The sequence below is a fragment of the Orcinus orca genome, chromosome 21 (genome assembly GCF_937001465.1).
Source record: "Orcinus orca chromosome 21, mOrcOrc1.1, whole genome shotgun sequence".
NCBI lineage: Eukaryota > Metazoa > Chordata > Mammalia > Artiodactyla > Delphinidae > Orcinus > Orcinus orca.
Window position 1 is genome coordinate 5,659,547 of NC_064579.1, and position 20,976 is coordinate 5,680,522.

The 20,976-nt window shown below is 39.4% G+C and overlaps 1 protein-coding gene across 6 annotated transcripts in view; it reads left to right on the forward strand.

Annotated features, from left to right (window-relative positions):
• Nucleotides 1–2,008: 2,008 nt before the first annotated feature.
• NSD3 (nuclear receptor binding SET domain protein 3) overlaps nucleotides 2,009–20,976 on the forward strand; it is a 110,195-nt gene continuing 91,227 nt past the window's right edge. For 3 of the 6 annotated variants that reach the window (XM_004284886.3, XM_033415028.2, XM_033415031.2), the window contains exon 1: nucleotides 2,655–3,181. The gene's annotated coding sequence lies outside the window, so the exon portion shown is untranslated. Of the gene's footprint in view, nucleotides 2,149–2,654; nucleotides 3,182–20,976 lie in introns of those variants that run through there. The other 3 variants (XM_033415027.2, XM_033415030.2, XM_033415032.2) reach the window with 3 other exon arrangements.

The following is a 20,976-nucleotide window of genomic DNA, read 5'->3' on the forward strand; positions in this document are numbered from 1 at the left end:
TCTATGTTTACGAGAGTTAACAAAATCTACAAAGCTTTATAAAGTCTCTTTACCTTTCCTTCCCTGAAAATTCCCGATGGTAAATTTTGAACTCTAAAAGGCTAGGTAGGTATAATTTTCACATTAATTTCATAAATTAATCACTGCACTATCATGTACATGTACTTTTCTGCAAAAGATCATAAAAGATGCAAAAATATTCTTCTCAGTTCCCTGGGAGACATTTTATGCCGGGAAATATTCTTATTCATGCATTGTATTCATTTACAACCAGGCACAGTGAAAATCATTAAGTATTCATAAACCAGATGAACGATTCCAAGCCCAGTATTTGAAAGATGAGCTAGATTTTCTACCATGGCCATATGTCAGCAATCCCATTTTAAAAAGGGAAGGTTTAAGAATCTTTCTTATTGAAATCCATTGGTTCAAAACAATGTCTGCCTTCTTTTATCAGGCCGGGTGATTTTTTTGACTTTCAGGATAAGTGATTTATCATGTAATGCGTTTCTTAATATAATCTTCAGAAGACAAACAAAAATGTTTTTTTCTCCCTAATCTTGGTCCTGAGAATTGTGTTAGATTGCTTTCTTTTTAGAAAAAATTTTAAATTTTCTTTTCTTAAATTTATTTTTGGCTGCTTTGGGTCTTGTTTCTGTACGCAGGCTTTCTCTAGTTGTGATGAGCAGGGGCTTCTCTTCGTTGTGATGTATGGGCTTCTCATTGCAGTGGCTTCTCTTGTTGCAGAGCATGGGCTCTAGGCGCGCAGGCTCAGTAGTTGTGGCACATGGGCTTAGTTGCTCCGCGGCATGTGGGATCTTCCCTGGCCAGGGCTCAAATCTGTGTCCCCTGCATTGGCAGGCGGATTCTTAACCACTACACCACCAGGGAAGTCCCAGGTTGCTTTCTTAATGAAATTTTTGCTCACTTTCTATGAAGAATAGAAAACATGCTCTGAACCTCGTTAGATGCTAAAAATGTAAATTATTATTTTAATGGCCATTTCCCTAAGTACGGCTCCAAATCAAATATTATTAACAATGTGTATGTTATGCAGGAAGAGACTATGCATTTACTTCACGTAAGTTTAATTTTAAACTCTTGTCAATACAGGAAGGTGGGAAAGAAGGATGAAGATAGAAAGGATCATAGGAAAGGGAAAAAAAAGACCAATTTAACCTCTCTTTCCAGGAGATAGAATCAAACATTTGAAATAAGCTCAGGTGGTGTGGCCCCCTTTGGAGAAGACATTTAAAACAAAACTGTGCTTTTATTGATTCCTTTAACTTTTGGTACCACAAGCATATGAACCACACAAGCATAGATTTAGAAATAGTTAATGATTAACAGTAATGGGAATGCTTAATTCTGAATATCATCCTTAGCATTATTAACAGGGTTGTGTGTGTGTGTGTGTGTGTTTTAAACGAATGCAAAATTAGAAATCATGAAAATAATTGGTCTGTAGGAATCTTTTAATTTCCTGTTTAAGTGGTATTTAAAGATAAAGGTAGCAGGGATTGCCCGTAACGGTACCAAATAGATAACAGCACTGTAACGTCGATGGAGAGTCTAAGGTCTAGTGCTGATATGACTTTATTATTCTCAGAACGGAGTATTGGTTTCCTCATCTGTTCGCTGCCTGTGTTTCCTTTGTACTTTCATGTCTGTGCTACGACGTTCTAAGTCATTATCACCAGGCCCCAGGAAATATCACCAAATCGGCCCACTCCTGCAAGAGGAGTTTACTGTGTCACGTACCTGGTACCTTCTATTGTTTCACATAATTTCCTAGGATGGGGAGGGATATAGGGTTACAGAGAATCTTGACTCCCGCTTCGTCCTCTCATTCTTGCGTACGTGAGCTCTGTCTGGGACAAACGCCCTCATCCGTCAAAGCGCAGGTCTAGCCGCGAGCAGCGCAGGGCCCGGCACGTGACGGGCGGGGAGCCCGCCGGTCCCTCTGGGTTGGGGTGCGGAAGGCTCTGCCTTCCTTCCCCCTGTTACCCACAAGCCCTCGGGCCCGCGGGGCGAGAAGGAAGCAGGCGTGTGGGGCCCGGGGCCTGCCAGGGAGGCGTCCGAGGAGCCTGTCATCCGAGACTGTCCCCCAAGGCTCCGGTCGGAAATCGCTGCCACACGCAGAGCCCGGTGGGACAGGGAGCTCCTCTGTGACAACTGTCGGGCGGGAGACAACCAGGGTGGCACAGAAATCGCTGTCCCCTTTCCCGCTCATCTTAACCGGGCGCCCGTTTGTAGGGGATTTCTAAGGTCTAGGGAGGGCATCGCAGTGTCACCCCAAGCAGTCCCACCAGGTGATTGACATGTGCTGTTAGAAGCATCAAAGAACACGCACATGCACACTTTCGCCTCCCAGGCCCAACCTCTATCCTGCCTTCTAGTTTTGTTTTGTTTTTCACTTTCCTCCGCGTCGTGCCTTTCTGTCTCTCCGCCTTTATCGCCTGCGGTCTCACTTCCAGTCGAGACCCCGCCGGGCCGCTGGCGTTTCAGGCTCTCCCCCAGCCCCTCCTTTCCGCCCGCCGACTGGCTTCTTCCTCCTTTAGCCCACTGCGCCCCGAGCCCCGGACTGCATTTCCCGGCAGGCGCCGCGGCCAGCGGCCAATGAGCGGCTGAGGATTTGGCGGCGGCGGCGCCCCGAGAGTCGGGGTGGGGGGGGCTTTGTGCGCGGCGGCGGCGGCGGCGGCGGCGGTGGCGGTGCCTGTGGCGGCGGGAGCGGGCGGCGGCGGCGACCAAGACGGAGGTGGAGGCGGAGGGGGACTGTCCACTGGTCGCCGCGGAGAGGCGTGCGAGGCCGAGTCGAGCCCCGACGACGACCCTGCTGCCCCAGCCCGGCCGCCAGCCACGGGCTGGTCTCTGGCAGCTGCAGCTGCGCGGCGACCCCCATCCCTCCGGCTCCGCTGCCCACCCCACCGCCCGCAGTCTTCCTCCTCTTGCTGCGCGCCCGGCCCGGCCTGGCCGTGGCCCTCCTCGGTGCCGGCCGCCATGGCAGAGGCGTCCGGCGCGGGGGAAATCTAGCCCGGGGATTTCATGCGGCCTAGCTTGGTTCCGCCTCCTCCTCCCGCGGCCCCGGCGGCTGCCTGCACCCCAGCCCTACTCCGGGCCTCCGTGTGTCTCCTGTGATCGTACTGACACGGCCGGGGGGTTAGAATGGAACAAAGTGAAGGTAAAGTGAATGCGTGTGTATGTGTGTGTTTGTGTGCGCGCGCTCTGGAAGGAAGCGCTGAGGTGGGGACGGCGAGGAGGGGGCGACCTAGGGATGGGACCCGGGTAGGGAGAGAGACCTTAGCAGGGATGGGAGGACTAGCGGGTGGCCTGAAAGGGTTCGAGGGGAGTCTAGAAGGATGAAGCAAGGCGGGGGATGTGGAGGGGATTGGGAGGTGGGGCAGGAGAGGTAGGATTGGGATAAGGGATGGAGTGGCGCTAAGCTGGGAATTGGGAGTAGAGGTGGGATGGGGGCGGGGATAAAGATGGAACGGGGGAGGGGCAGGGGGAGAGGAGAAGAGTTAGGTTTGGAGATTAGAGACCTGGGCGGACAGAGAAGTAGGCAGGTTTGGGGGTGGAGTATGGGAACTAGGAGAGTCTGGGGGAAGGAGAAAGAATTAGGTGGAGAGATGGGGCCTCAAGGGAGACACGAGGGGAATGGAAGTGGAGGAAAAGGTGGATTAGGAAAAAGGGATGAGAAATGCTTGAGACAGGATGCAATAGGAAGATAGGAAATAGACTCAGGAACTGGGAGACCCAGGATCGGGCTCGGGAAGGAAATTTACTGAATGTTGAGAAGGATGAGAACTATGGACCAAGCGTCACAGAGTGGGAGGAAAAGAAGGGGAAGGGGGTTGTTAAAGTGTTAGGAAGGGAAAGCCTTTTGTTCCTATATTTGTGTGTATTCTGTGCCTTTTCTTTCAAGGCTAGATAATGGAGAAGCTAGTGGTTATGGTGTTGTGAAATGGGGAGGTGTGGGTTTTACAGCTTTGAGGTGCTTTGAGGGAGGAGGAGGTGTGTTCGTGTAATGGTAGCAAGACAGAGAGAGACATGGCCATAATTTGATGGTTTTGGTGAGGAGTGAAGACTATTCAGATTTAAAGGGGGCAGGGGCAGCCATGTTTGCTGCCAGGCACTGCAGTGTAAATAAATTCCTTCTTCTCTCCGACATCAGTATGAATCTGGAAGGGGCCAGTTCAGATTGTTAACCCCCTTTCTTTCTATTCATGAACTCTTCCCATACATCTTGGGGTTATTTAAAATTATTCATAACCACCAAAGGAGGTAGTAATGTTTTCCATCTTGTGTGTTTTGCTGCCCCCCCCTTCCCCTTTTCTTTCTGGTTGCGAACAAGGCATGCTAATGAACTGCGGTGTAAAATTTAACCCCTTTAATAAAGTTAAAACTATATTTTTTACTAGCTGAAGGAATCCTTACTACTCTTATTTCAAACATGATCATGAAAAGGCTTTTAAATGTTGAGAATTCATTTGTTTCAGAAGCCTCAGAAGCAGTCAACATGTTTTCTGCAATTCTTTAAGTAAACAAGGAAATTGCCTCGGTTATTTTACTTGGGCTTGTGCTCTCGGCAAAGCACTGTGTGAGGGGAGAGGAGGGGTAGGAAGGTCTGCTGTGGTACATTATCTGCTTGCTGTAGTTTGCGTGTTGGAAAATTAGAAATGTGTGTATTTTAAAATGGTGTTTCTGATGGCTCTTGCTTATAGGTGATGGGTGTGTTAAGAAGTGTTTTCTTTTTTAAAATAAACTCTCTTCCATCCTTTCTCTTTGCTTTCATACAATTGCCCGGTACAATCTCCAAATGTCAGTTCAGCACAGTGCAGTGATCTATGAAGCAGGCATGCAGAGCTCAGAGCGTCATTCAGGTGCCAGGATTTTTTGGTGGGAACTTCAGGTCACTCTCAGGAAAGCTACAGTAACTCTCAAATGTATTCAAGTGTACCTACTTAATGTGATTTGAAATAGTTACTATTCTAAAGCTTTAAATACTAACAAACTTACAGGAGCTGAACTAAGTGGAGCCTATTTTATTTTCATATTGAAAAGGATTAAATGTTTGTGACCTTTTGTTTTTGTTTTATTATTGTAATTGGGAGAATCCAAACTTTAATCCGTCATATTGGTATTGAAACTGTTCTCTAATACCAGGAAGGCCTGTTAAAATTGTAATATGATGGACTCAAACCAGTTGTGCTACATATTGATTTAATCTATCCTAATTCCTCATCCTTTCAAGTTGTTATATAGAATTTTAGGATGTGTTCTTGGTCTGCTGGCAAAATTAAATTGAATATTGTTAGAGTGTTACTTTGGGAGAGCACTTTTAGTATAGAGGTCAGATATACAACTTATTTTGATTTGATAATATTCAGCCTGAATTTTTAAAAATCTTATGAGAAAAAGTTCCACTCAAAAAATCCATTCAGTATGCTTTTCTGGGATTTATTTTTATGGAGATTTCATTTTTATATCTCTCACTTGATTGACATGTTATTTGTAATTAATTTGCCATAAATTTTTAGGAAAATGAGAAATTGTTGTATATTAAAATAAGAAAAGACTCTTGAAAGCTTGAATTACTTTAAAAAAAAAAGTTTATTCCTAGATATTCGGCATTTTGTAAAGATAAATGTCACCTGCCCAGTTGTCATGAGTATTCTGGCTCCTGGCTAGGTATCCACATGTAATGAAGAAGGCTACTCTAGTTAGTTGATACTTAATTAAAACCCAGACTGTGCTCTGATTACCATGTCTCTCATCAGCTCACCTGCTACCTGTGATAGCTTTTTTTTTTTTTTAACTTTAAGTTAATAGATATGCCCTTTTTTATACTGATCAGATTGAATGAGTTTGGGGTAAAGGAAATTGGTTGCCTTTGAGATTGGTCATCCTTGAATGAATTGTCAAAGTCTTTAGTCAGTTGTCTGATTCTAAAAGACACTCCATTTCTGGAATTTATAATAATATTTATAATAAGCCTAGTAATGGCTACTAATAGCTGTTGTCCTCTAACAGTGTGCTGCGCTAAATGTCTTATATGGATGATTTCCCTTCATCCTCTCAACAGTTGTGGGAGGGTTAGTACTGTTAACTCCTTTTTTACAGATGGAGAGACTGAGGTTAAACACCTTAATAACACACAGATGGTAAACAGCAAAGCCAGTATACAAACCCAGGTCTTTTCTAATTATAAAACCTGATCAGCAGACCTTTACTTTTATCTTCTTGTAAAGATTCATAAAAATAATACACGTTCATTATTTAATTTTTTTTGAAATATTATAAAAGACTATAAGAGGTTTAAAAAAAAGTTAACACTCTGTTCTCCACTGACAACCATTTTGAAGTTTCTTGGGTGTCCTAGAAAATTTCTGTACGTATGTACGTACATCTGTCTTAAAATACATACAAATTCTATCACACAGTTTGCATTTTGCTTTTTTGTTTTAGTAGGCTACCTGGGACATCCTTTCAAACAAGCACATATGGACCTACAGCTTTCTTTTTTTTAAGGGTCATATAGTATTCCATTGTTTGAAATATTGATTAATATTAACATTAAGTTGTTAACAAGTTTTTGCTATTACAAGTAATGTAGCAGGGCCTGAATTAAGTTCCTAACAGCCTATTTAAATAGAAGAGATATAGTCCAACTACTTTATTTTACAAGAGAAATCACTGAGACCAGAGAAGTTAAGTCCAAGGCTTTGGTGAAAAACCTGTCACTTGACTCTTTATACCACATCACATTACTTTATTATTGTGGAAGTATTTGTGCATTCTGTGAAAGCTCAAGGTGAGGGGGAATACTCAAGGTTAGGCATGGTTAGTATAATGAGCACAAGGGGATTAAGTTGCAGTGAGGTAAAGGCTCTTGCTTCTCTTTTTCCATACTTTGTTCACCATGTTGTACATATAGCGTTTATACAAAATAATTTTACATGCATAAATGACTCTTGTCCAGGTGTCTTGAAGTTTGTATTTTGGGTAATGAAGTGGTTTTGGCAGAATTTTTCCTGTTTTAACAAAATTATCAATGAAATAAAAAAATAAGAGGTCTATCATGGTCCTGGAAAAGAACTTGGAAAGAATACCTAATTGAAAACAAGTTTTAAAAAAATCTTAGGCATCACTGATTATTTTTAATTATTTTTTACTATCAAGAAGAAAATTCGTAACCGTGGATACTTATTCATTGAATTCCTTTAAAACAAAAAGTCTGTTTTAGACACTTAAAAAATTAAAATCATTAAAGCTTTAAAAAGGTTTAGAATTTGGTATCTATCCATAAAATCTATTTTGGTGCATTGCTGTTTTTAGTTTTACCAAAAAAAAAATAGGAGTCTATTATTTTTTGAAAGAGCAACTAAGATGATTTATTCATGTGTTAATAAATAACATGTCCAGCATTTGAGTTTTTTTTTTTTTTTTTTTTTTTGCGGTACGCGGGCCTCTCACTGTTTGTGGCCTCTCCCGTTGCGGAGCACAGGCTCCGGACGCACAGGCTCAGCGGCTATAGCTCACAGGCCTAGCCGCTCCGCGGCATGTGGGATCTTCCCGGACCGGGGCACGAACCCGTGTCCCCTGCATTGGCAGGCAGACTCTCAACCACCGCGCCACCAGGGAAGCCCGCATTTGAGTTTTTAAATGAATGGTGAGCTTTATTTCTGCAGGCTAATCTTTTAATAAATATAAATAAAGATAAATTTAAGAAACTGATTATACTACGACTACCTAACACATTTTTTAAATACTCAGAGGTTTTTCATTTTGTTTTTATTGTTGACCTTACTAAGTACTTAATAAGTACTTTTAAACACTTATGTATTATGTTGTGCTAGTACAGGGTGGCATGAAAAGAAGGAAAAAGGCATATTTAAAATTTTGTGATTTAGAGAATGTTCAGTTTTTACTAGATAGATGTGTTTTGTTACTTCTAAAGTACATCTGCTTATTGACAAAATTTTGCATTTGAAAAGCTCTTTGATAAATGATTCTTGGCTTATTCTTAAATTTTAAATGTGAATCTGTGTTATCATTGACTGATCTACAATGAGAATTCTTTTTTCTACTATGTTCCCTCTTTCATCTAGATTTAGAACTATATTGAGAGAGTGAATAGGAAAATTTTACAAATTTATATTCATATAGTTTCCATTTTAACCATATACATATATGAATATTATTATCTAATAATACTTTGTTTTACGTGATATCTTCTGAGATGTTTGATAGAATTCCAGCACAATAACTTGTGTGTGTGTGTGTGTGTGTGTGTGTGTGTGTGTGTGTGAAGTTGGAAAGCACAATAATTATTTAACTCAATTTAAATAAGTAGGTATTTTAAATTTAAGAAATGTGTGGCTTCCTGGGATTTTGTGGGTAAAATAAAATTTAGTTTATCAAATTTATTTGAGATTCAAAAGATTAGGAAATCTCATGTGGAGGCTTGCCTACTGGCATTTTGGCTGTAGCCAAGACGGTATTGTGTCTAGTGAGTCTTGTGTTACTCACATCTCTTAGCTGTGGAGTCTTAAGAAAGCTGTACATAAAAAACAAACAAACAAGCAAAGACTTTTTAAAGTGCATTTTAAAGACTTTTGTAAAACATGACATATAAAGATAAAAGCGTAAAACCTAAATGTACGGTATAAACAAATAATTAGAAAACAAACATCATGTAGTCACCACCCAGGTAATATGCCCTGTAAGAAAAGCTGCAGAGACAGTCTCATTGGTTTAAGTGGTATTGTCTTGGTGGTAGTTGGACTTGAGGGATAACACTGTGCTGAAAAGAAAGCTGAAAAATTAATAACCATGAGGAGTCAGCACAGGTAAAAACTGAATCGCCAGTTTTTATTTGTTGTTATCAAAAGGGTTATCTAGGCAATTAAAAAAAGTTTCCTAACATTTAGTGTAGTCATTTAGTCATTTGAAATCTTGGTGCTTTACTAATGAATGTGAAACAAAAAGTAATGCTGAATCCTACAAGAATCATGCCATGTTGCATAAAGCTGTTTCTTCAGAGTTCATCTCTGATGCAGTTTTTGGTAGGATTCAGTGACTACTGGTTTTAGATTTATGTGCAGACTCTAAGAATGGCTTTTGCTTAGGAAATGTCAGATTTGCCTGTATCTGTGCCTGATACCTAACTTAAGTATCTTATTTACAAAAACTAGTTTGACTCTCTTGCTTTCACATTAATGTAACCATTAGAAAAAGTATTAACCTGAACAGTGGCAATCTATGTTGACTCTTCCATCCTTGGCGCCTCTTGATTCTTACCTTGTCTGCATCTTGGCTAGGTGAACCAGATTTCTTTTTTAACTGGAGAAACCTACTTTAATGTGCTTCCCTGACTTTCTAGACATATTTTCTTATATGTATGGAAAAGTTAAATGTTGACTTTGGAGGATTTTGATAGCAGAAAACAGTTGAATTTTTTTGAGAATTTTAAAAAAATTTATTATTTATTTATTTGTTCATTTTTGGCTGCGTTGGGTCTTCATTGCTGCGCGTGGGCTTTCTCTTGTTGTGGAGAGTGGGGGCTACTCTTTGTTGTGGTGCATGGGCTTCTTATTGCGGTGGCTTCTCTTGTTGCGGAGCACGGGCACTAGGCACGCGGGCTTCCGTAGTTGTGGTGTACGGCCTCAGTAGTTGTGGCTCACAGGCTCTAGAGCGCAGGCTAAGTAGTTGTGACGCATGGGCTTAGTTGCTCTGTGGCATGTGGGATCTTCCCGGACCAGGGCTCGAACCCGTGTCCCCTGCATTGGCAGGTGGATTCTTAACCACCACGCCACCAGGGAAGTCCCAAAGTTAAATTATTTTTCCCCTCTGACTACCTGATGAATACAGATTATTTGCATAAAACTCTGCAATGTGGACTTTAAGAAGGACATTTTAATAACACATCTGCATACATAAATTAAAGCCTTTATTTGGCTATTATAATTTTGTTACTTTAAGCTGTCTGTGTTTTTCTTGATCTCTGCTGGATCCAAATACCTTGCAATATGGTATTTCATATTTGATTGTGGTGAGAAACTTCATGCTATGCTTCACCTAAAATTCCAATAGAATGTTGTTCTTTTTTATTCTGGGTGAAGGTTAAATACATCCCTTGCTATTTTTTTCTCCTGCAAGGATGAGAAATAATTATTTTAAATCTTGAAATGACTGTATATGTTGAGTTTTCCTAGATGTGGAAACACACATAATTTAATGTAATAGTTTTTTAAACCTAAAGTAGGTAATTTGGCTTTGTATATGAAGTAGGGTTAATATACTTTTGATCATCTCATGCTTTCTGTGTTGTTATCACCTGTACAATTTAGCCTTGATCATTAGAATTTATTTTATTGTGTCATAGAATTAGGGTGTTGAGGTTAAGGTCTTAATTAAGGTATTACATCCATATGCATATAGGTCCACACACACAGTACCCCTAAGAAATGCTGATAGCCCTATTAGGTTTTTTCTTATAGAATCTTTTTTTAAATTTAATTTATTTTTATACAGCAGGTTCTTATTAGTTATCTATTTAATACATATTAGTGTATACATGTCATTCCCAATCTCCCAATTCATCCCACCACCACCACTACCCCCAGCACTATTAGTTTTTAATTTTTAATGGAAAATTTGTACTTTCCAAAGTGGCTGGTAGTTTTAAAATAACATTTATTATGTTTAAGTTATGAAAGGGTAGTTTACTGTAGAGAAATTGAACACCAGTGAGATATAAAGAAGGTTAAAATCACCTGAAATCCTACCAACTGGAAACAACTACAGTTAACATTTTGTTCTGTATCTTTCCAGTGTTTTTCTTATGCATACCTGTATTTTTTTTTTACAAATTGGAATAGTATATAATATTATTTTATAACCTGCTTTATTGCGAAATAAATTTTTTTGAGAATGTGATTTTTTAAACTGATATATAATTTCATTGTATGGTTGTGCCATATCTATTTACCATTATTCTGTTGATGGCGTTTTAGGCAGTTTGCAATTTTTAGATAAAATTTGATGAACATTCTTACATATTTAAAAAGTTGTATGACTGTAATGATTTGATTACAATAAATTCCTAAAAGTAGAATTACTTAACAGGTCTGAACATTACAAAAGTTTTTCACACATATTTCCAATATTTTCTCCAGAAAGGTTTTTTTTTAAATAACAGTTTCGTTGAGAAATAATTCACATACCGTACAAGTTACCCATTTAAAATGTACAATGCAGTGTTTTTCAGTATATTCATAGAATTGTGCACCATCACCACAGTCGATTTTAGAACATTTCCAGCAAGGTTTGAACCAATTTAAACTCCTAGCAATATCAGAAAGGCTTTGTTTTAAAAAACTGCATTTATTTGTGGTTTTTAAAGTGTAGTACAGGTATACAAGAATGCAGCAGTTTGTGTGATACATTTTTTCTTTATAATTCCTATCACTTATTTTGAAAAATTTTATTTCCAGCCTTATTGAGTTGTAATTGATGATATATACTTTATATCAATTTATGGAGATTTTAAAAGTCATCTATGAAAACAAGATGCTCATATTCTTGTGTTAAGAAAACATGACAAAGTTTAAGCTTATAAAACAAAGGATGAGGTAGATTTTTTGAATTATAAAATTATCTTTCCGTTCAGTCACGATGCCTTTATTGAGAAAGCGTTGTATGTGGTTTAAAATACCTTTCTTTTGGGCTTCCCTGGTGGCGCAGTGGTTGGGAGTCCGCCTGCCGATGCAGGGGATGCGGGTTTGTGCCCCGGTCCGCGAGGATCCCGCATGCCGTGGAGCAGCTGGGCCCGTGAGCCATGGCCACTGGGCCTGCGCGTCCAGAGCCTGTGCTCTGCAATGGGAGAGCCCACAACAGTGAGACACCCGCGTACCGCAAAAAAATAAAATAAAATAAAATAAAATACCTTTCTTTTCATTCAGATTTTATTCAGAAGCACCTTATATTAGGAAATGTCTATGGAAAGTATGCTATACCTATGTAGTTAACTATAGCAAACTTATTGTATAAAATGTATGGCTTTCTTTTTATTGAGAGGTTTGCTTTGCTCTAACTGACCTTCACCCTGAAAGTTGTTCTGTTTGCTTTAAGCCATTTAACAAAACTTTTTTTTTTTTAACTCGATGGGCAGTGGAGTGTAGGGCAAGTGTCAGGGAGACCCGAGTTCTTATTCCCACCGTACCTCTACCACTGGGGCTCAGTATTCTTACCTCTGAATTGGAGATGAAAATGACTACTTTTTGCAATTATAGAGATCTAAACTAGAAGTGCTAGAGTGTGCCTAGAACTGGACCAGGCATGTAGCTGATAATAAATGACTTTTAAAAAAATATAAGAATAATAGCATATGCAAAATGAGTTAGTCTTTAGTCGAATGTTTCATCAATGAAGATGTGAATCAGTTGGCCTAAACTCACTTTTATAGAAGTTAAAAGTTGAATCTTAGTTAGTGCTTGAGCAGAATCTTTGCATGGGTTATATGGGTGTTTCTCAGTTGGTAAAGAGAATTCATGCTGTTACAAGTAGGAACATGAAGTTAACTTTCCAGTCCAAATTTACTTCCACTGTTGTTATTACAAAAGCATGATGGCTATAGCTTCACCAACGCTTCATGTTCTGATTAAGCAAATAGGTGATAATGTAAAATTTGAATATAGTATGAAGTTCCTTATGTTCTTTTATTGTTTATTTTAAAAATGAAATGTTGAATATAATTGAACCTAAAATACTAAAGTGATAAACCTGATGACCCAAAAAAAAAAAAAGAAGAAAAACCCCTGGTCTTTATAGGAAAAATAAACTTAGTAAATTATCATTTTAGATATTATGATAAATTAATTGCTTAGTACTTTAAAAACTACATTATAATTTCTGTGATACCTTGCCTTGATATGGTAAAAGAAAGTAAAATTTGAACAATCTCAAACCTGTTTTCTGTAATTTAAAAATTTGTTAGGGAAAGAGGAAGGAAAATATGTGGATGAACTTGTTAGTTTACTAGATTTCATAGTGAATGGAACAAGATGACTGATATAAGTTACTTAGTTTGTCATAAATTTCACTGTGAGCCAGTCCCTTGATGTAAGGGATTGGAAAATAATTTAATGTGAATTTTCTTCCAGTCATAATACCATGTCTGTTGTTGCTGGGTGTGGTCAAGAACAAAGTGAAGACTTTGAGGTTAAACCAAATAGATAAGGGAAATTGCATGTTTTATTAGTAAGTTTTCTATTGGTACAAGGCAGTTCAATAAGTAATGTGGTTTAGTCAGAAAAAAAGAACTACAAAGCAACCTAAAATGTTGTGTAACTTAATAGAATCATAGTCAAGTGAAAATTGTGTGACTGTATTTAGTGACAGGGGTTTTTTTGGTGTTTAATTGTGTTTCATTTCACATAGGTCACTCCCTTATACAGGATATTTTCATGTCCTTGACCATCATCTTTCTCTTAACACAATTTTAGTGGAAAATTATTAAATGAAAATTTCAGAATATATTTGGGGTGATGATACTAGAGTTAAACAGATTAGTAGTACTGTTATGTTTTAACAATAGTATTACTCTATTACTAGTGGTATAAACTAAGGAAAATTAAAAATGATAAGAAAAGGTGCTACTTCTCTAATACACCTTGATTACTTAGAGAATTTTGTAGAAAGAAATATGGTGGTCATGCTTTACCCCCTACAATCTTATTTAGGCAAATAGGTGTTGGTTGTGAATTTCATATAATTGTTTGCTATTGCAAATAACGAACATCTTTAAATAATGTTCAGAGGGTAGGTAAGACATTAAAGTTAATTTTTAAAATCGCATATGTTCTTGTCAGAATGCAAATCCAACCCCTACATTTATGTACTGGTGACTAGGAGGAATCACAGCTCACTTTCCCATTGTTTGGGGTCATTTCAGGTGATCGGATCACCTGATTTAACCTCTATTATGGGCTATAAACAGAAGCCCAAATATGTCTATCTCTTCAGAGAGGCAGACTCACAGCTAAAACTCAAGACTCATGACTGCAAGACCAATGTCAGAGCGCATTTTTCCTTGTCCCCGATTTATCTTACTCTTATTTTATTCTTGCATACGTGTCTGCTAAATTTCCTCATATGTGATTTCTGTCTAGTTATACGGTACTATTCACCAATTTCTTTAAAAAGTTTATAATTAACCTTATTTTTATAAGCTTTCTTAGGATGTTTTTGTTTGGGTCAAATTTGAGAAATGATTTACATCAGCACTGACCAAGAGAATTTTCTGCAGTGATGGAAATACCCTGTGTCTGTGCTGTCCTGTATAGTAGCCACCCACCATGTGTGGATTTTGAACACTTGAAATGTGGCTAGTGTACTTGAGAACTGAATTTTTTATTTAATTTTAATTTGTTTACAATTCAGTAGCCACGTGTGATTAGCACAGATTTAGATATTATTAGTGAAGGGAAAGAATTAAGTAGAAGTGGACATTTTCACATTGTTTGCTCTTGTGATTACTTTTGTTGTGTTTTTGTGGGGTTGGGACTTTAAAATCTCATTTTTCCAAATGCTTACTCTCTTAGATAATGAATAAATCCATTCACAGGAAACAACTTAGTAATAGTTATTTGATTATTGTTTTAAAATATACAAATTTTAAATATTTTTAAAATATTTAAGAGAGGCCCGGTACGCAGGCCTCTCACTGTTGTGGCCTCTCCCGTTGCGGAGCACAGCCTCCGGATGCGCAGGGTCAGCGGCCATGGCTCATGGGCCCAGCCGCTCCGCGGCATGTGGGACCTTCCTAGACCGGGGCACGAACCCACGTCCCCTGCATCGGCAGGCGGACTCTCAACCACTGCGCCACCAGGGAAGCCCTTTTTTTAAAATATAAAAGTATTTTTAAAAACTCTTTTAATCAACGCAGTTATTAACAGACTACTGCTGACCAACGAAATGATTTCATTTCAGTAGTACTTTAGAGTAGTTATGGTTAAATAATGTGGAAATCTTAAACTTTTTATATTACTTGGAATGCTTGACTATTATTTAAATATTTTTACTATAATCTCAGAAGCCTCTGAAACAAAGAGAACTTGAAAGGAAATAAAAGATATGTCTGATGATCACCTCTTCACGTGGCTTCCTCTAATCTTTCTATATGATTAGTTCCTGGTTTGGATTCCATTCGTCCGTTTTATAACAATCCAGACCCCCAGTCACTGTGTCCTATTACCCTGTTTTATAGTAGCTTATCGTTTTCTGAAATTTTCATGTTTATTTAAGCTCTATGAGATCAGAATCATATTTCCTTTGATTTCCCAGGATCTAGAATAGGGCCTGGTACATAGTTGGTGTTCAGTAATGAACTGTGTCACAAACAAAACAAAAAAAGGACTTTGTGAGGAATTAGATATATATCTGGAATAACAAACCACTTAGAGTCTGGGAACAGGCAAGGTGAGGCCCGGCTTTTGATTATCTTGGTAGTGTTGATATGGGTAATTTATGGCGATTAGTTTAGAATGAGTCTGTATAGAAACATTTCTGTGGGAACTCTTACTTTAAAAATAGACAAACTTTTGTCCAGGCATGCACATATGTACTAAATAAATGCTCTCCACATAAAACATCATAAAGTTGGGACCTCCCTGGTGGCGCAGTGGTTAAGAATCCACCTGCCAATGCAGGGGACACGGGTTCGAACCCTGGTCCAGGAAGATCCCACATGCCGTGGAGCAACTAAGCCCATGCGCCACAACTACTGACCCTGCGCTCTAGAGCCAGCGAGCCACAACTACTGAGCCCACGTGCCACAACTACCAAAGCCCACATGACTAGAGCCCGTGTTCTGCAACAAGAGAAGCCGCCGCAATGAGAAGCCCGCGCACCGCAATGAAGAGTAGCTCTCGCTCGCCACAACTAGAGAAAGCCCACGCGCAGCAACAGAGAGCCAACGCAGCCAAAAATAAATAAATAAATTTATTTAAAAAATCATAGAGTTGACAAAATGGAAAAACAAATGAGAAAATATTGCCATCATCGGTTTTTGAGTATTCAGCCTCATTTTGTAACCTTTTAGAGATTAAGGGATTTACTCGAAGTCATTTATTTGTATGCCATTGGTCAGAACAGAGAGAACTGCCAAATCCTAGTTTTCCAGTGTGTTGTTTTGACTTGTCATCTATGAATGGACATCACTGTGTAGCAGACATAGGCACTTTACCTGATAAAAGCGGTATTTAACTGATAGTGGTTTGAGTTATCTGTGAGTAGTCAGAGATCAAATGTTCTCATGCAGTAAATTAGGTCATTTAATTTCTGATATTTAAATGCCAACATGATAAGTGTGGAAAGGGTTTTATTTTTACTCATCTATTCCTATACATAGTCGTAAATAGTTAATGTTTTGAGATATGAATCAGTCTTTTTATTTAGGGAACTTATACATTATTCACCTTTACAAAATAAACTTCCAGTTAGAGGTTATTCATTATAAAAAATGTTGACTCAGTAGAGTTCTTTGGGATGGCTGCAAGGGGCTTTTCTTTATTAACTGTGGCTATTATATGTTTAAATTAACAGACTTTAAAAAATGGTTATTAACCATAGTGCTGTCTTTACTACTGCGAGTTTTCTCCACACCCACCACATATTTTTGTGAAAATCAGCCACAGAATCCAGTGTGGCCCAGAGATTTTAGTTGTCAGAAATGGAAAGATACAGTGAGTATTTTAGTAATAAAAGGACCCATAACGTTATTGTGTCATGCGTGGTGTTGGCTTTGCTGCCACATCGCTGTTTGTATCACATCTCCAACTAGAATGAAAGTTAACTCCAGAGCATAGAAAGCAGGAGTGACTGCCAACAAAACGGGAAGAAATCACGTACTTCTCTTCTGCAGCGTAAAAGGTGACAGCAGCGTCCTCTGAGCAATTGCAGGCTGATGGCTTTCCTGGCTGTCCAGGGACAGGTTGTAGGCCACATTAGCATATTTGTAGCCATAGATAGGACTATTCATGTTGTCATGGGGTAAGACCTTTAAAAGTGCTCTTTCTGGGGCTTCCCTGGTGACATAGTGGTTGAGAGTCCGCCTGCTGATGCAGAGGACACGGGTTCGTGCCCTGGTCCAGGAAGATCCCACATGCCGCGGAGCGGCTGGGTCTGTGAGCCATGGCCGCTGAGCCTGCGCGTCGGGAGCCTGTGCTCCGCAACGGGAGAGGCCACAACAGTGAGAGGCCCGTGTACTGCAAAAAAAAAAAAGAAAAAAAGTGCTCTTTCTGTTTCACGTTCCCCACATCTTAGGTTAAGGAAGCTAAGGGAATTCTCCTCCTTCCTGTCCTAGGTTCTATAGGGATGTTACTAGAACTAATGAAGACAAGGGAGTGTTTAGAAATGCTGTTAGAGAAGACTCTATATTAGTTTCCTTTTGCCTCTCTAACAAATGATGTCAAACTTAGTGGCTTAAACACAGCAAAATTTTAAACAATACAAATTTATTATCTTATAGTTCTGGATGTTATAAGGCCAACATGGGTCTCTCTGGGCTAAGATCTAGGTATGAGCAGGGCTGCATTCCTTCTGGAGGTTCTCGAGGAGAATCTGTTCCCTGCCTTTTCCACCTTCTGTAGGTGCCTGCGTTCCCTGGCTTACGGTCCCCTTCCTCTTATATTCAAAGCCAGCGCAGAGCATCTTCAGATCTCTCTCTGACTCTTCTCCATCCCTTTTTCTCTTGTAAGTATCCTAGTGATTATACTGGGCCCACCTGGATAATCCAGAATAATCTCTCCATTGTAAGATCCTTGACTTAATCAGATCTGCAAAGTCCCTTTTGCCACATCAGGTAACATGTTCACGGGTTCTAGGGATTAGGATGTGGGTATTTGGTGGGGGGTCATTATTCTGTCCATCACAGCCTCTTTACAAGTTGAAGATGCTGGCTTTGTTAATTGTAGGGATGTTTTCTGAAGCAGTAATGGTTGCCTTTCTGAATTAATACAGACATGACAGAAAAGTGGTTCAGTGGTCAGTGACAGTGTAGCATGTGGTAAAGGGTGCAAGTCATGAAGCAAGACTGCCTGGATTTGACTCCTGGCTCTACCCCTTACTTTATGTGTGACCTTGGACAGGCCACCTAACCTGTCTGTCTTTCAGTTTCCCCATCTGTAAAATGGAGATACTAGTATCCATTTTGCAGGAGTTTTCTGACGATTAAATGAGATAATACTTGTAAAGCACTTGGAACATCACATTGTAAGTCCTCAGTAAATTATATTATTTTACTTGAAACATGTTTAAAGTATTTTTTGTTTGAAATTTTAGAGAGATTCTTATACAGATTAAAATCTGGATCTATTCTGAGTTGTTGCAGGTTCTTTTGTTTAACCTTTTGAATACTCAGAAATATGGCATATTCAGGAAAACATCTGTGTGTATTAGTCATTGAAAAATAGGATAGAAGCCGAATAAATATGAGCATTTTCTTGATTTGTAATTAATGAATTGTATTTTTTCTTTTGAAGAGACATATTAACATTTTTATATGTTCATTATAGAATCTACAGAGAAGTAAAAGGCAAAGCAAGAGAGAACAGACTATAGTAAGCATTTCCATTTTGGTGAACATCCTTTTAGGGCAGTAGTTCTCAACCCTAGGGTGATTTTGCCCTCCAGGGAACATTTGGCAATGTCTAGAGACATCCTTTATTATTACTGGCAGGTGGTACTACTGGCATCTAGTGCGTAGAGGCCAGGATGCTGCTAAATATCTTTTTTTTTTTTTTTTTTTGCGGTACGCGGGCCTCTCACTGTTGTGGCCTCTCCCGTAGCGGAGCACAGGCTCCGGACGCGCAGGCTCAGCAGCCATGGCTCACGGGCCCAGCCGCTCCGCGGCATGTGGGATCCTCCCGGACCGGGGCACGAACCCGTGTCCCCTGCATCGGCAGGCGGACTCCCAACCACTGCGCCACCAGGGAAGCCCGCTGCTAAACATCTTGAATGCTCATGACAGCCTTCCTCAACAAGTGTTAGTAGTGCCAGGGTTCAAAAACGTTGTTTAAGAGTGCGAACTCATTGATAAGTGTGTTGCCTTCCTAGTCTGATTCTCAGTCATATATTTGAGTTTTGGATCACTTCTTGATCAGTGGGTTATGTAAAGTCCAGATACTAAAAACCAAATTTGATTTGGTAACTCATATCTGGCTCTTGGGAAATGTTAGTAATTTTAGAGATTAGTATAACAACACAGAGATTTGATGAGGTCCACACTGAAATTATCTGCATAATTTTAGATTATGGAGTTGAAGTCCTGTTACAGCATATACTAATGCTGTGATTTGGGGCTGTACTTTTGACTGTAGTTTGAGAGCCAAAACACATTTTCTTCTGTCTTCATTACTTGGATGGAAATGAGCATTCAGTAAAATAGCGGTTCTAATTTCCGCTTGTCTTTTCTGCCATTCCTGTATTCATTTAACAGCCTTTTTCATTCCCTTACAGTACTGGGGGATTAGGGTTACAGCAGTGAGCAAAACATAAAAGTACCCAGTACCTTTGCTAGAAGTGAAATAGTTTTGTTTTGTTGGCTGGTTGGTTTTTCCATGACCAAAGAGGCACTGCTACCCTTTGCTTTGGAAATTAAAGATAAATATGAACTTCAGAAATCTGAACACATTTGGCAATTCTCTGAATGCTGAAGTTACTCAAAGTTGCCTCAAATACAGGTTGGCATTCTAATATAAACTGATTTTGTGTTTAGTACAGGTTTTGTATTAGGCTATAAATGATTCAAAAAAGGGAAGTCATTTTATTAGAAACTCATTAGAGTTTTATATTCTTCTTATCATGTGTTATGCTCAACAGTGATAATGTGACAGTTTCTCTTAATCCCATTAGTAATGATTGCATTTTTATACACTGAACGAAAGAGCGTCATTTCATAATATAACTACTGTTTTGGAAAATATGAACCCTAATATGTTAATAGTTTAAATGTGTTTTTTTTTTTTTTTTGACCACACCTTGCAGCATGTGGGACCTTAATTCTCTAACCAGGGATCGAACCCATGCCCCCTGCATTGGAAGGCGGAGTCTTAACCACTGAACCACTAGGGAAGTCCCTGTTAATAGTTTATGTATGCCTGTAGAATTATTAGATTCATGGTAGTGAGCTTCGAATTAAATATGGTTAGGTAAATACATTTCTTGTCAGCCAGTGACTCTTTTTTTGTGATGTGTTTATACTCTGAATTTCCAGCACTTAATAAAATATCTTCTACTCTAATTCTGATGAAAAGGTTACTTGATAAAATATATAGTAAGATTACATACTAAACTTTTGAAAAAGTTTAAAAATAATAGGGGGAAATTTCATTTTGTTCTGTTTCCTCTTAGTGACCTGATTACCTGCTGCTTGTTTGGTTTTGTGCAGCTACTTCCCAGCTTTATTCATGATCTTTTTAGGAGGGAAAAAGTAAATCTGTACAGTCAGTTCTAAATGCATGCTGCTAACAAACACCTGTGGTATTTCAGTAACACTAGTTACTTAACAATTATGAGCTCATGTTAAAATACTCACATTGTGGGCTTCCCTGGTGGTGCAGTGGTTGGGAGTCCGCCTGCCGATGCAGGGGACACGGGTTCGTGCCCCGGTCCGGGAGGATCCCACGTGCCGCGGAGCGGCTGGGCCCGTGAGCCATGGCCGCTGGGCCTGCGCGTCCGGAGCCTGTGCTCCACAACGGGAGAGGCCACAACAGTGAGAGGCCCGCGTACCGCAAAAAAAAAAAAAAAAAAAAAAAAAAAAATACTCACATTGTTAATCTAATCCTGTGGCTCCTTACTGCAATACTCCTTTCTGTTTGTGATCAATCTGTTTATTGATAATGTGCTAGCCACTGTAGTTGGCTGGGTTTCAGAGATGAAGCAGTCCCATGTCCTCATCATAAACTTCCAGTC